Genomic DNA, 12,755 nt, shown 5'->3' with positions numbered 1-12,755 from the left:
GTTAGTGCTTCTTGGGAAACATCAGTAAAATCTATACACTTTAAACAGGTGAATTCTTTCTGACATTTTATTGGACATACTGGATAGCATTTCTATGTGTTACATTACATTGTGGACTACTAACTGAAGTCTGGTTTTATAAGAAGAATGCAAATTTGATTGGACTATGATAAGACTTCGTGTCAGCATAGTAACAGAAGATAACTGCAACTGGATTTCAGGGTTGCCACTACTCACATTCCAGTCTCTGTGTAGTGGCATGACGTGATGCTTCTTCACTGGAATGTATTGGCTAGTGGCAATGCATATCATTTCTGTCTTATGTGAATTGGCAGGTTTACTCAAGTCAACACGAGTTCTTACAAGGCCCCCCAAACATGCTTTGTCTAATGTACCACATCTAACAGCTACTTTGGTTCAAGATGCAAAGCCTTTTGTCTTGCATCTTGAACCAAACCAAAGAGCCTTGGGTTCAATCTATAGTGCCATGGACTATGCACCACGCTGTTTGGTCAGTCACTGTGAAAGCTTTGTAAATGTGGTTCAACAGAATGTTGAAAAAAACCCCAAAAAACCCCAAACAAAACAAAACAAAAACCCACCACTTGAATACATTGAACAAGAATAACTTATTTAGTGTAGCTGGTTTTGGCATTCTCCCTGAAGGTCAGGTTGCAAAACTATGACTTTCCTTCCTTGTACTTCAATCACCAATCTCAGCACTTTATGACTACTTCAGAACATGCACTGTTCTTGTTTAATTTCTTTTAGGTTTTATTTCTAACCAAACAGACCTACTGAGATCAAAGATTTGTTTGCTGAGGCAACCTAGTGACCATTTCAGCATACAAGCATCCAGGCAAATAAGCACCCGTATCAATATATTAACATACAAAACACTAATCATAACATCAAAGACTCCTAAAAACTTACTAGAAACAATTACAACTTGTTCCTATAATCATTGCAATTTATACACTTATAAGAGGATTGCTTTTAAACTGCCACAAGCCTTTGAAAGTTGAAACACTGAAAACAGCGAATTTGCATGTTAAAAATGAGTTGCACACCAGGGTCTTATAAAATCTTTCTATTATAATTACAGAATGCCAACACATTCATTCTGCAACCTGAAACACCTGCAGTACTAGAGAACTGGGCTCAGATCTGAAAAGGGTTGAGCTGCACTTCCTTCGCAGCTTGCTGATTGCTGCCCAAGTGGGAGAAGCAGCAAAGTGCTCTGAGTAATACAGTGGCTTTTCCCGTGAATCCAGAACTGCAGTTTGCTATTCATAGTACTGAGAACTCACAGGCAAACTTTTCTGCAAAAACTGTTTGATGTAATTGGAAATTACTTTCACTCCAAAATATAGCTTCTGCAAATTCTTATAGGACAATTTCTTATCAAGTATTACATTCTTTCTGTAATTATAGTAAAACTTAGCACGTATATACCAGTAAGACTTTTCATCTTCAAAGTACTTTACAAACACTAACTAATTCATTAGGCAGTTTCAGTGCTGTCTGATTTAACCTATTGAAATTTTTTTTTTTCCAAATATTAAAAACTTTCTCCAGTTTGGTGCAATGTGAGTAGCCCAAAATGTTACTCTTTTCATTCAGATGTGCTGGATTTTGTTTCACTGATGATGCTGATTATTTTAGTACTTGATTAACAAGGTATTGTGAGACAGTCATACAGTGCTCAAGGTGAACTCTTATCTCTACCATAGATGTGTATTAAAACTGAAGTTGAGGATAAATTTGAGCCCTAATTTATAAATACCTGTTAAAAACCTACTACTTCACTAAACTAATGCAGGAAAGAAGTTGTAGATAGGCTTTACCTTCACTGCACTCTGTTCATCTCATTGCGCTTTGAGTTGGCTGCTCTGTCGTTCGTTAAGCACCTACGCTTCCCTTGAGCCTTTTTGTACTAGGAAGATTAATTGGCTTGGATCACAAAACAATGTCAAATAGAAGATGGTAAAATAAATAAATAGAATAATGTTTCTTCCTTCAATTTGTATCTCATCATTCCAGATTACATTGCCTTGATTTGTGTTAGGTTTCTGTCTCCTATAGTGCCATTACTTCTAATGAAACGGTGTCAGCTGGCACGTAGTTGTAATTCGATGTTATGTTGTAGTTGCATGTGTATAATTTTGTTAGTTTGCTTAGCAATACATTGTTATTTCTGAAAGCAATTAGCTGAAGAAAGGTGTGGAATTGCACATGTATCAGATTTGGTCACCTGGGAGCTGTTTTCCTTCCTACACCCAAGATGAGATGAGTGGACTAAACTGGCACATTTCTAAGAGGAAAAGAAGTCCGAGAACTGGCTAGCAGTCCATGGTACTGTCAGTCAGTTGCTGACTCGAAAGTGCATGCCATATTTCCTTTTAGCTTATTACAGCAATATCTTTAAGAGCAGAATTTTTTCCAGATCTTTCAGGAGAGCATAGGAATGCCAGCCTGACTTCAGTTCACTAGAAGCTATGGGCACCATAGGAGCCCAAGTATTGCACATGGAATAATCACAGGGAGAAGAGTCTGTCATGTAGTTCCTCTTGAAAGTGAATCTGAGCTGGGCAGCTAACTTTGCCTTCAAAACTCTCCATAAAATATTTTCCCTAGGCAAGCAAACAGAAAAGGTGTGTGCACATATACGTATGTGTATCCATATGATGTACACATACATAGGATTATATTGCTAAATTATTACAATGGAATCACAAGTCATCTTCTATATAAATTTTTAGATTAAGAAACTGGTTATTTAAAATCGTACATCAGAGTACATTCAGAGTGAATAGCTATGAAATAACTATTCGGATTTGAAATTAATTCTATTTAGTCTAGGATCACTTATTTCTATCTGTATTTTTTATAACTACATTTCCTCAATACCAGGAGAAATTAGAAAAGGGAAAAACAGCTCATTAATATCCCTTTTTAGGAGCTCTGATACAAGCTGCCTACTCATGGCATGTGCCATTATCCCATTCTATTTTTTTGAAAGGAAACTTTTACAACTGTAATTACATTTAAAAGACATGCTCTTTTTGTTTTAATATGTATGTCAAACTTCTCTCATGTTTCAAAAATAGTCTATTCAATAATTTAAGAGATGACCTAGACACAGTAACTGAAATTTTAGAGACAGATTTTAGGAATCGTGCCTTATCTAGGGTTATAAATATATTCTTTCCAAAAAAACAGAGTTTCAGTAATTCAAGCAAGATACACTGGTGGGAAGTTTTAATGCATGAACTGTATGTTCATCTCAACATGGTGTGCTTGAGAAGCATTCATGCCTAACAGGGTTGTGGATCAGACCTGGTAAATCTCTAAGACCAGAGGTGGGAATCCCCCCACAACCTAGGAAGGGGGTGGTGTATTAACTGCAGATCTTCCACTGGGTCTGTAAGGGATTCCAAAAATGAATTACGACTGAATAGAACAGAACAGAAACGATGTAAAAAATACAGTTGCACAGACTGAAAATGATGCTCATATAACAGACGTTTTTCTAGATATTATTTAAGCCATTTATGTGAAATGTATGGATACCGTATGTTTAGTGGCATTGTTAAAACAGGGTGTCTGTACAAATATTTAGCTGTGGGAATTATAAAATCATAAGGCGATTAAGTTAGCTAGTTGTGAAATTCCAATATAGCTTTTTAAATGACTTCAGGATATAGGAGGTGCTAAGGTTATTATCTGTTATCAGGAATACAGCGGAATTGTACGACTGGATAATAACTAAACAACTGACACAATGTAAAATTACATTATCAGTGTGTTAAAACAAAATTGCGCCCTAAAGGAGTCTGCATGCCAGCTCAGAGCTGCAGTGTAATTATGCTTAACTCTGATAATTAAAATACAACGGAGATCAACAGAATCATTTTCATTAAGAAAATTATTAATGATGGTGGTATAACAGTAATTGATTGCAGAGCACCACAGGATAACTCCGTGCAGGAAAACCAACACGGCGGCCGCGTGTCTGGGCCGGCCGGGGCGCGTGGCGTACCACCGAGCACGCCGCCCGGCCAGGCGGCAGCTGCCGGGCGCGTCTCCTGCTGCAAACCCCAAATCAGAAAATGGCTGCTCTCCGGGCCGCGGCTTGGAGGGAGAGGGCTGGGTGCCGGGGGACGGGGCGGCGGGACAGGGTCGGGGCCGGCCACTGAGAAGGGGCCGGCCGCCAGCAGCAACTCGCAGGCTTGTCAAGCCGCCCGTCATCTCTTTTCGCGTGAGGCCGTGTTTGGTTTTGCATCTCCATTAGTGATTTACTGATGCTATTTCCTCCTCTGCCTGGCCTCAGTGAGTGGTTTATGCCCTTCTTTATTTCTGAGAGGACACGGGAGGGGAAAAAACCTGTCCTCGCCCCAGCGCGGCTCCACAAGGCACCCTGTGATGCTGCCTTAGTAAGTAATTCCACAGGATGGGCCTGTTCATTGTCCTGGAGGTGCGGACCCATGGCAAACGCCATAAAAAGCCTCCGTCCCTCCATAACTGAAATCACAGTCGGTGCCCACGGAACGACTACAACAAAATCCTGGCCAGGGAGGATGTTGCCTAAGGGTAAGATCCGAGAATTGTCATTTTCTTTCGGTGAACACAAAACCGGGGTGGGGACGACAACGACGACACATGACACAAATTCGGGGGAGCGCTTCTCCACACAGCTAAGGGACGGGTGCTGGCTGAAACAGATGCTGCTTTTGAAAGCTGCCCAAAAAAGTCTGTTCTCCAATCGTGATAGAGAACAAGCCTGCTGGGGTGGGTTTACAGGATGAGACGAGTTAAAACGACAGCTGCCCACGCTGAAGCTGTGTCATGTAGCTAATTTGTGAATAGAAACTCGAGGAGAGGCAGCACGCAGGCCAGGGCAGAGCAGGAGTCAGGGCTGGAAGCAGCGCTTCCCCCAGCCGCGCTGCCCGGTGCTCGGCTTAAAACAAGTCAGTAAATACCTAATTGCTTACTTACTTCACTGATACTGGGATGAGTTATTTAGCTGATGTGTGTGCCATGCGCTGACGATACAAGAGGTTACGTGACATTGCTAGTAAGGATTGACAACAATTTTTAATTAGTTTTGCTAATTTAAACAAACTATTTTTTAACATATAGGAGAAGTCAGCTGTCACAACAGAAGGGTTCTTAAATTTTTCTTCAGTGACAGCGGATTACTTTTCTTAATTGCTCTATGAGGTCCATGGTACCATGCTTTCCCCAGCAAATGAGTTTTCAGCTAGCAAATCTTTTTTTTTCCCCTGCAACTTCAGGCAACATAATGGTACATTGCGCCACAGACCTATAACATCAGAGACCCTAATGAGACACAGGTCAAACATCATAAGGACTTTAAAGACTGCTGCATTAGAATATGAGTATATTTTGTTTTGGGTCAGAGAACAAGTTGTTTAATAGGCCAAAGGTTAACTGGGAGCATATATTTTAGGTTGCAAAGGACTTCTTTCCACATACTATTAAAAGCAAATTGAGTGAATTTACTTAGTCTGTTCCACGTGGACAGTCAGAAAACTGCAGTATCTGCTGTCCCTCTGGATGCTTCCATTAGCTAAACAATGTGCTGAAGCCTTTGGTGGTGCTACCAGTTTTTGTTCTTTCTTTGTAGCCACTGACAAAAAATCTGAGTTTTTAACAAAATGCATACAGCGCTCGTGCTAATATCAAAGGCCCATGGCAAAGCTTTTCGTTTTCCACAGCACTGAAAAACCGCAGAATATTTCTCAAGAGAAGTATAATTATGGGTATAATGCTTACATAAATAATATCTCTACAAGGGCAATATACCTTCACAGTCATTGGAAGAAAATGTCATGGATACAGACATAAAGACATGATTGTCAGGCAAGTAGAGGGCACAATTCACATTTGGCTTTGCAGGGATGGTGAGAAGAGAGGATGCCTAATGACACTGCTGCAGATGAAACTCTTGCAAATCAGTCCTGCTACTTTCCTTGCTGGCCACAGAAGGAGAAAATATTTTGTCCCCATGACTAGTGATATTTATTGCTTGTGGATAGCAGACACAGTTTTGTGGACTTAATTCGGACACAATTCAGCTTCAAAGAACTCACAAAGCAGGACTGTACTTTTTCCTTATTTTTCTTGTTTACTTATGCAAGTAGATCCAATGGGGGATTACCTGCTTTAGGGAGTTTAGAGGTCAGGGCCTTGTATATGGTCTTAATTATCTACAAGAAAAAGGTTATTTTATGCATCTTTATGGAATTAGTATAATATGCATATAATAGTATATAGTGAATTATTACCTGCCCTCTAAATCCTACACATGTAGATAATAAAGGGAAGATGACAAGAAAGGGTACAGCTATACTTCCACTTTCAGCATGAAAATGCTTTTGTTCATTATTAGTGTATTTCATTTACATAGCAGCCAAGTGATATTTTTGGGTTGTTCTCATATGTAGGCTGGTTTGGGTTTTTTTCTTGTGCTCCCCCTGTCACTTATTGTGTATTTTATTTCATAGATTGAAAGTGAAATTATTTTTCATTTGAGGAGGCAAGGAAATACGACACGATTTGCACGCAATTATATATTTTGGACGGAAGCTATAAAACGCTGTAAACTGAGTCTAATGTTCACATATAAGAACATGTTCAGGATGGAAAAGAAGCCCAGTCTGCACTTCACACTGGGACCATGTGAAAAGAAATACTGCTTCAACAATTGAGACCACTGGCAAAAACAAATGTAAACATCATGCAGAGATTTTTTTTTTCAAGACATGTATTTGTCCCTCATTTTTCTAAGTCAATTGCAGTAGAATCAGTAGAAATTATTTTAAGAAAAATGTTGTCATTATTTTCAGGACATGACATAGATGTGAAATATGTTTTATTTTAATTATATTATTTTTTTCCATCCATTATGATAAATAAATATTGAGGATGGCAGTAAACCTTATGCCCCCTGTGGCTTATGGTAGCGTTACATCAGTCATCTTCCCTGCAAAGCAAGAGGGAAGAAAAAAAGCCCCCAAATTTGCTGAGCCACACATTTCAAGTTGTCGACAACCCCATCCACAAGAAAACAGAAGAAAATATATATGCACTCTGTCCTGTCAAAAGGCTTTCGCCTTATCTTGAGAGACTGTCAGGGCAGGAACATCATGGAATGGACAGGAGTCTATTAAATTAATAAGCTGCTGGATGGTGTCTGGAGAGTTATGATGCTCCATAAATCCAGTTTGATCATGGTGGACAAGGTTTAAATCTGCAGCCTTCTAATACACATCCAGGTCCTGGATTGGATTTGAAGTTTTGTGCTGGAGACACAGAGATAGTCCTGCACCTTGTGAATTAAGATTTATCATTTTTTCATACTGTTTTTTTTTTTTTCTTCTACACTTCTTGACAAAAATGAAAACACCTTAGGAATCCTGGCAAATGGTACTGCTTGAAATGAAAGAGCTGTTGTCAAGGTGAAACCATGACCTAGAAGCCTAAAATCAAACTTGGTCATTCTTTTCCATTGGTGCTGAGTATAAAACGTCTGTATGGGAGGAAACAGGGCTGAATTCGTCTGCAGCCTGTTTTATAGTGATTCCTGTTGAATACTCCTACTGTGTATTTGTGATACAAGAAAAACTAATGGTGCGCCGTATAAAAGCAAAAGCTAAAAAGAATGTAGAAATATATTCCTCCCCCATTCAAGGTGGTTCTATGTGTAACTGACAGTGCAGTGTGAGATTTCTGTGCCACTCACCTCTAAATGGATTAAACTTCATGGTAATAATTCAGGGAAGACTCTTTCATCGCATTCAAGGTGCCAAGCTCCCAGGAAGACCTGTGTGACGTGCAGCTATGATGTCCAAGTGGGCTGCAGAGCTGGGCTGCCTGGAATGCAATGTTAAAATCGCGTTGGATGTGTTTTGTCTCTAGCTGATTACGAGCAAGGCCATTATTATGGCAGAACAAGTGGAATTCAAGTGTCTCTTGGCCACTTAATTGACCTGCAAGCCAGTGATTCATTATTGGGTCCCTAAGCTCCCCTTCTTGTTGCTCTGGAGATCCCAGCAGGTTACTGCTGTGCTTGCTGACACAGGCCGTGGCACTGCCAGTTCTCTTTTCTCAAATTTCTCAAATTCCCTAGCCACATTTTGGATTCTGCCTAATTTATTTATTAATGATAGTTAGAATCTGTGTTACTTTTAAAAGCAATCTGTGCTCATTTTTGTTCTCATTGTTAATTTAGGAGCTTAAAGAGACTTCTTGACTTTAAAGAACCGTAAAAACAATGTTTATGTTAAAAGAAATGGATAGTTCCTGTTGCAGGACCAAGGACGCTGAAATTTGTTTTATGTTCAGGAAAACAGATTCGGAGCTGAAAGCAATGGAAAAAGCTCTTCTGGTGTGTAGGTTTCCTTAAACAGAAATTGGGATCGAGACGTAACCCTCAGTCACATCCATACGTACACCTCCCTCCATTGTCTTCCAGAAATTACTTAAGAGTTGAAGCCAGTGATCATGTGTGACTGAATCCTGACCTCTCTATTGATCCTGGGGATCAATCTGTTTACTCTCTGATCCAAAGATCAATGTCAGCATTTCTCTCCTTCTCCCATGGCATCCCAGCCCTGCTCCCTACTGTAGACAGAGACCACAAGGAGCAAGTCTTCACAGCGAGGCACCATGGTGCTGAGGCCAACGGTGCGAACTACATCCATTTTGCCTAACGTAAGGGCAACTGCACCCTGTTATTTGGGTCTGGTTATGAAGTGTGTGTAGCGAAACGGGGAGGAGGGAGAGCGGAGGTTAGGGAGCGAACTCCAGCACGGCGCAAGATACGGGAGTCCCTCAGTGCAGCCCCCCTTGCAAATGAGGCAAGATGCTCCCACTGCCTGCAGCTGCCCTTCTGCTTCCCACGGCTGGGGCAGCCCTCAGCCTTCCCACCGTTTTAGTCTTCTCTGAAGAGAACTGAAGAAAGTATGGAGAAATTGCAACCTGCTTTGGTGTGTGTTTAACACATTCAGGAATGAAGCCCGTCACTGCAGACCCAGAGAGAAGTTAGCAGCTTTCTTAAAACATAATTTCTTTTGGCATTACAAAAAGAAGAGAAAAAAATAAAAAAGCTGTTTCAGATTTGGTTTCTTTTCTTTCTTGTTTCAGCTTCATTCTGTCAGGGCATGTGGGGCGATGTGATGCTGAGGAACAGAAATCTATGCTAGAGCGTGCCCAAATTGTGATATTTGAAGCTAGTTGTGATGTTGAAGCAGATTTAGTAGAGGTGTTCTGCAACTGAGTTGTGATGCACATGACTGAGTCGGTCAGTGGCATGCAGAACCAGGCTTTGTCACTGGAGCAGAAATTGCCTGTAAGATAATTTCCTATGATAACACCGTAGTATACAGGCATATGTACATGCATACATGCACACATATATATATATATTTAAAAAAAACACCTCAGGCCTCAGTGTTTCACTCAACCCACAGAAGGTTCTGAAATCTCTTCCTATAGCTGCAATATTTACTTACACACAGGCAACTCCAGCTATTCTGAACAATTATACTTCCATAGGTTAATAATTATTGAGAGGAAATATTATTTGGAAAAGAGTTTAGAAGATAGAAAGGATAAGACCTAGCTAACATTGTTAAGGCTCAGGAAAAGTACTAGCATTAGCTTTATAAATTACAGAAGAATGCTAGTTCTGCAATACAGTGGCAAAAGTAGAAGCTGACATGGGTAAAAATATACATTTTAGGGAGTGCAAACCGATATAAAAGAAATATTAAAATATTAGATTGTATTAGAAACACTAGAAGATAGGTGTATTCAGACTTAATCAGATGGATTTAATAATATTGTAGCTTCTTATTTAAAAAAATAGAAGTGCACAGGCAGATAGTACATACCAGGCTCTATAACATTTTGGTGAATGGAGAATTCTTGTTTGTAACAGTGGTTACACAGAAACACACACAAACTGAAAATTTGCTTTTATATATAAGCATAATATAAATATATAAATATTTAAAAATAATGTGGTAGAAGCCTGTTGAACAGTAAAGACAGTGCACAAATTATTCAAGTTCTGAACAGATCAAAGACATTTTTGGGAAAACCAAGGATCAGTGGGTTAATGGGAATTGACTGATATGCCCTAGCCATCAACTTGGAAACTGAGACGAAGTATTGTGGTTGGTCTGTTGCCTGAAACAAATGTTCACATACAAAGGCATGGAAGCATCTGAGATGTAGGGGAGACAACTCTGTCTTTGGCCGGTGAAAATGTTTGTTGATATTATAAGATGGGTGATTGAACTTAAATTATGAGATGAAAAGGAACTTTTTTACATTAGGAAATGAGAGGGGTGGCATCAAGTGATCATTATGCATCTTCTATTAATAAACTGTTCTAAATGTGAACAGGCTCACTTTTATGGTGGCTGCATGTGCATTTTAATGGATTTAAATTATGTGAGATTTAAATGCATTTTTGAGTTACAATTAAGTGAAAATTTAAAATAAGACTGACAGATTGCTAAGGCTAAACCAGTTTTATGATTAAGGTTCAATTAAATTATATTTATCGTTGGAGCAAATGAAGTATAAAATCACAAACAATGATATTTTTCAGTGGCTTACTTCAGTGGAAAGTGTAGCCTGAAGTATGACTTCAAGACTTTTATCTTCCCTTCCCTCCTAAAATAGAAATTAATTAGGGCTAAACAAGCGTTGGCTATACGTTCAGAACAACATCCTGAGAGTCTTTCGTGGACCAGTGGTCCAGGAGCAATTTAGTAAGAAAGCTGTTTTGTGATGCAAAGTATTATGTATTTTATTTGGGTTTAACTAGCTAAGTTAGCGAAAAAGTTGAAATTTTAGTAATGGTTTAAAAAATGAACCAGTTTTGTTGCTTTAATGGAAGCCACTTTTGGCCCTTTGCACTCTCTCAGAAGATCTGCTGAGATCAGCTCTTCAAATACAGTTCTTTCTCTTTCTATGTACTTTCTATGTAAATCCTTAAATGTCATAAGCTTTGCAGTGAGTCAAGGAGAGAATGCTGGTTTTGTACACGCAAGCTATTTCTCAGTTACATCCACTGCACCATAATGCATGAAACATGACAATTTTCTGGCTTGCCACAATATGAACATCAGCTTTATATGTGTGGTACTGCTCTGTTTTTCTGATATACTTCCTATAATTTGTAATTTATTTTCATTTCATCCTATAGAAATGTATGTAAAAAGAACAATATTCTGCATTCTGTTTCTTTGGTTTGATCTTAATTTTATAATCTAGGACATAACATAACGAATGGATTAACTTTGGACATTGAGCTACTTGAATTTTTTTGACATATTTAAAAACCGATCCACGGCATCATAAAAATTATTCTCTCCAAAACGCTATTCCTCTCCTTTATGAAAATGAAGTGATGTTAAGCATAAAAAATTATTTTCAGATCAATTACACCTAAAAAACACCTTTAATGTATTCAGCTAGAAGATTCCGAAAAAGTGATGAGCTGATATATGACCTTCTTCTCTTTATGAACATATGTACATATTCAGCAAAGTGAAGCCTGATCCTAATGTTAGCACTTGGATTTTTGTTGTATGTTGCTAATTATTGCAAAGTCTAAACATGTGAACAGTTGAATACTCAAAGGTCTAATAGTACAGAGAGAATTCAGTTCCTGAGTCAGAGAAGTCTCCAAAGGCACCCACTGAGAAGCACTTTCCTTAAGAAGAGCATTTTCTTGATTCTTTTTGGCTGTTAAACTGGTACATGGGAGATCTAAGAGTTTGTCCTTAAGCTGAAAATATTGAAGGAAATTCTTAAGTTGGGGACTGCTATTTTTTTGTGTCAGCCTTGTATGGCTGTATCACATCCCTTGTGTTGTCTCTGGGATGTTAGTGTTACAGAAGAATCAATAGGAGCTGATTAGCTGAGGCTTCATTTGAGCACATTAGTCTGACTGTCTACCATTAATATCCGGCAGCATTTTTTTTTACTTACTTTCTTTACCTTCTTTCTTTCTGGAGAAAAGTTGGGTCAATTTGAATTTTCGTTTGGCAGACTCCAGCCACTGTTACTAATAATGTTGATTACTGGGGAAAAAGAAACAAGCTGCAGTTTTTAACAGTAAATGTGAATTTAATTCTGTGTTTTGGAAATGGTCCGATCAGATTTTAGCTGTGTGCCACGAATCGAACACCTGATTTATCAAACTGTGTCACTTTTATGTAGCAACAACTTGTCAGATCCTGGTAAAAGGTTGCCTGGGAATCATACTGCAATGAATTCATTGGCTGTAGCCCCCCCAAATTAGCTAGTAGGCGCATGTGCCCAGCTGAACATGATAAAAAAATGTACACTGTTCCTTTTCCAGTTATGTATCTTCAAATGGCATCTCTGATGAAAATGGGTTAATATTTGTTAAGCTAAAGGCTTTTGTGGAAGCATACTGTAAATGGAGGACAGAAAAAGAAGAAAAAATGCTGGTCTGAGAAAAACTAATTTGGTTTTACTTAGGAAACAATCTTGCTTTTCTTTAATATTGTTAGAGAAAACTTAGAGTTTTAAACTCAATATTCTTGTAGGGTTACTATATTATTTTGCTTTATCCTGACATAACTGTTGTTTCTATGGAAAATAGACTTTTTTCCATAGCACTGAACCAGTTAGGGTATATCCTTAACACAGGGAAAAGTTGTTAATATTTTGAGATATTTAAAATA

The 12,755-nt window shown here is 38.7% G+C and overlaps 1 protein-coding gene across 2 annotated transcripts in view; it reads left to right on the top strand.

The window, feature by feature from the left end:
• Positions 1 to 12,755, top strand: part of ZFPM2 (zinc finger protein, FOG family member 2) — a gene marked incomplete at both ends in the record, with an annotated part of 319,351 nt that overhangs the window by 212,958 nt on the left and 93,638 nt on the right. The window lies entirely within an intron of this gene.

This window comes from Phaethon aethereus, assembly GCF_964289735.1.
Source record: "Phaethon aethereus genome assembly, chromosome: 2".
In the NCBI taxonomy this organism is placed as follows: Eukaryota; Metazoa; Chordata; class Aves; order Phaethontiformes; family Phaethontidae; genus Phaethon; species Phaethon aethereus.
This window is presented reverse-complemented; position numbering and strand designations above follow the sequence as displayed.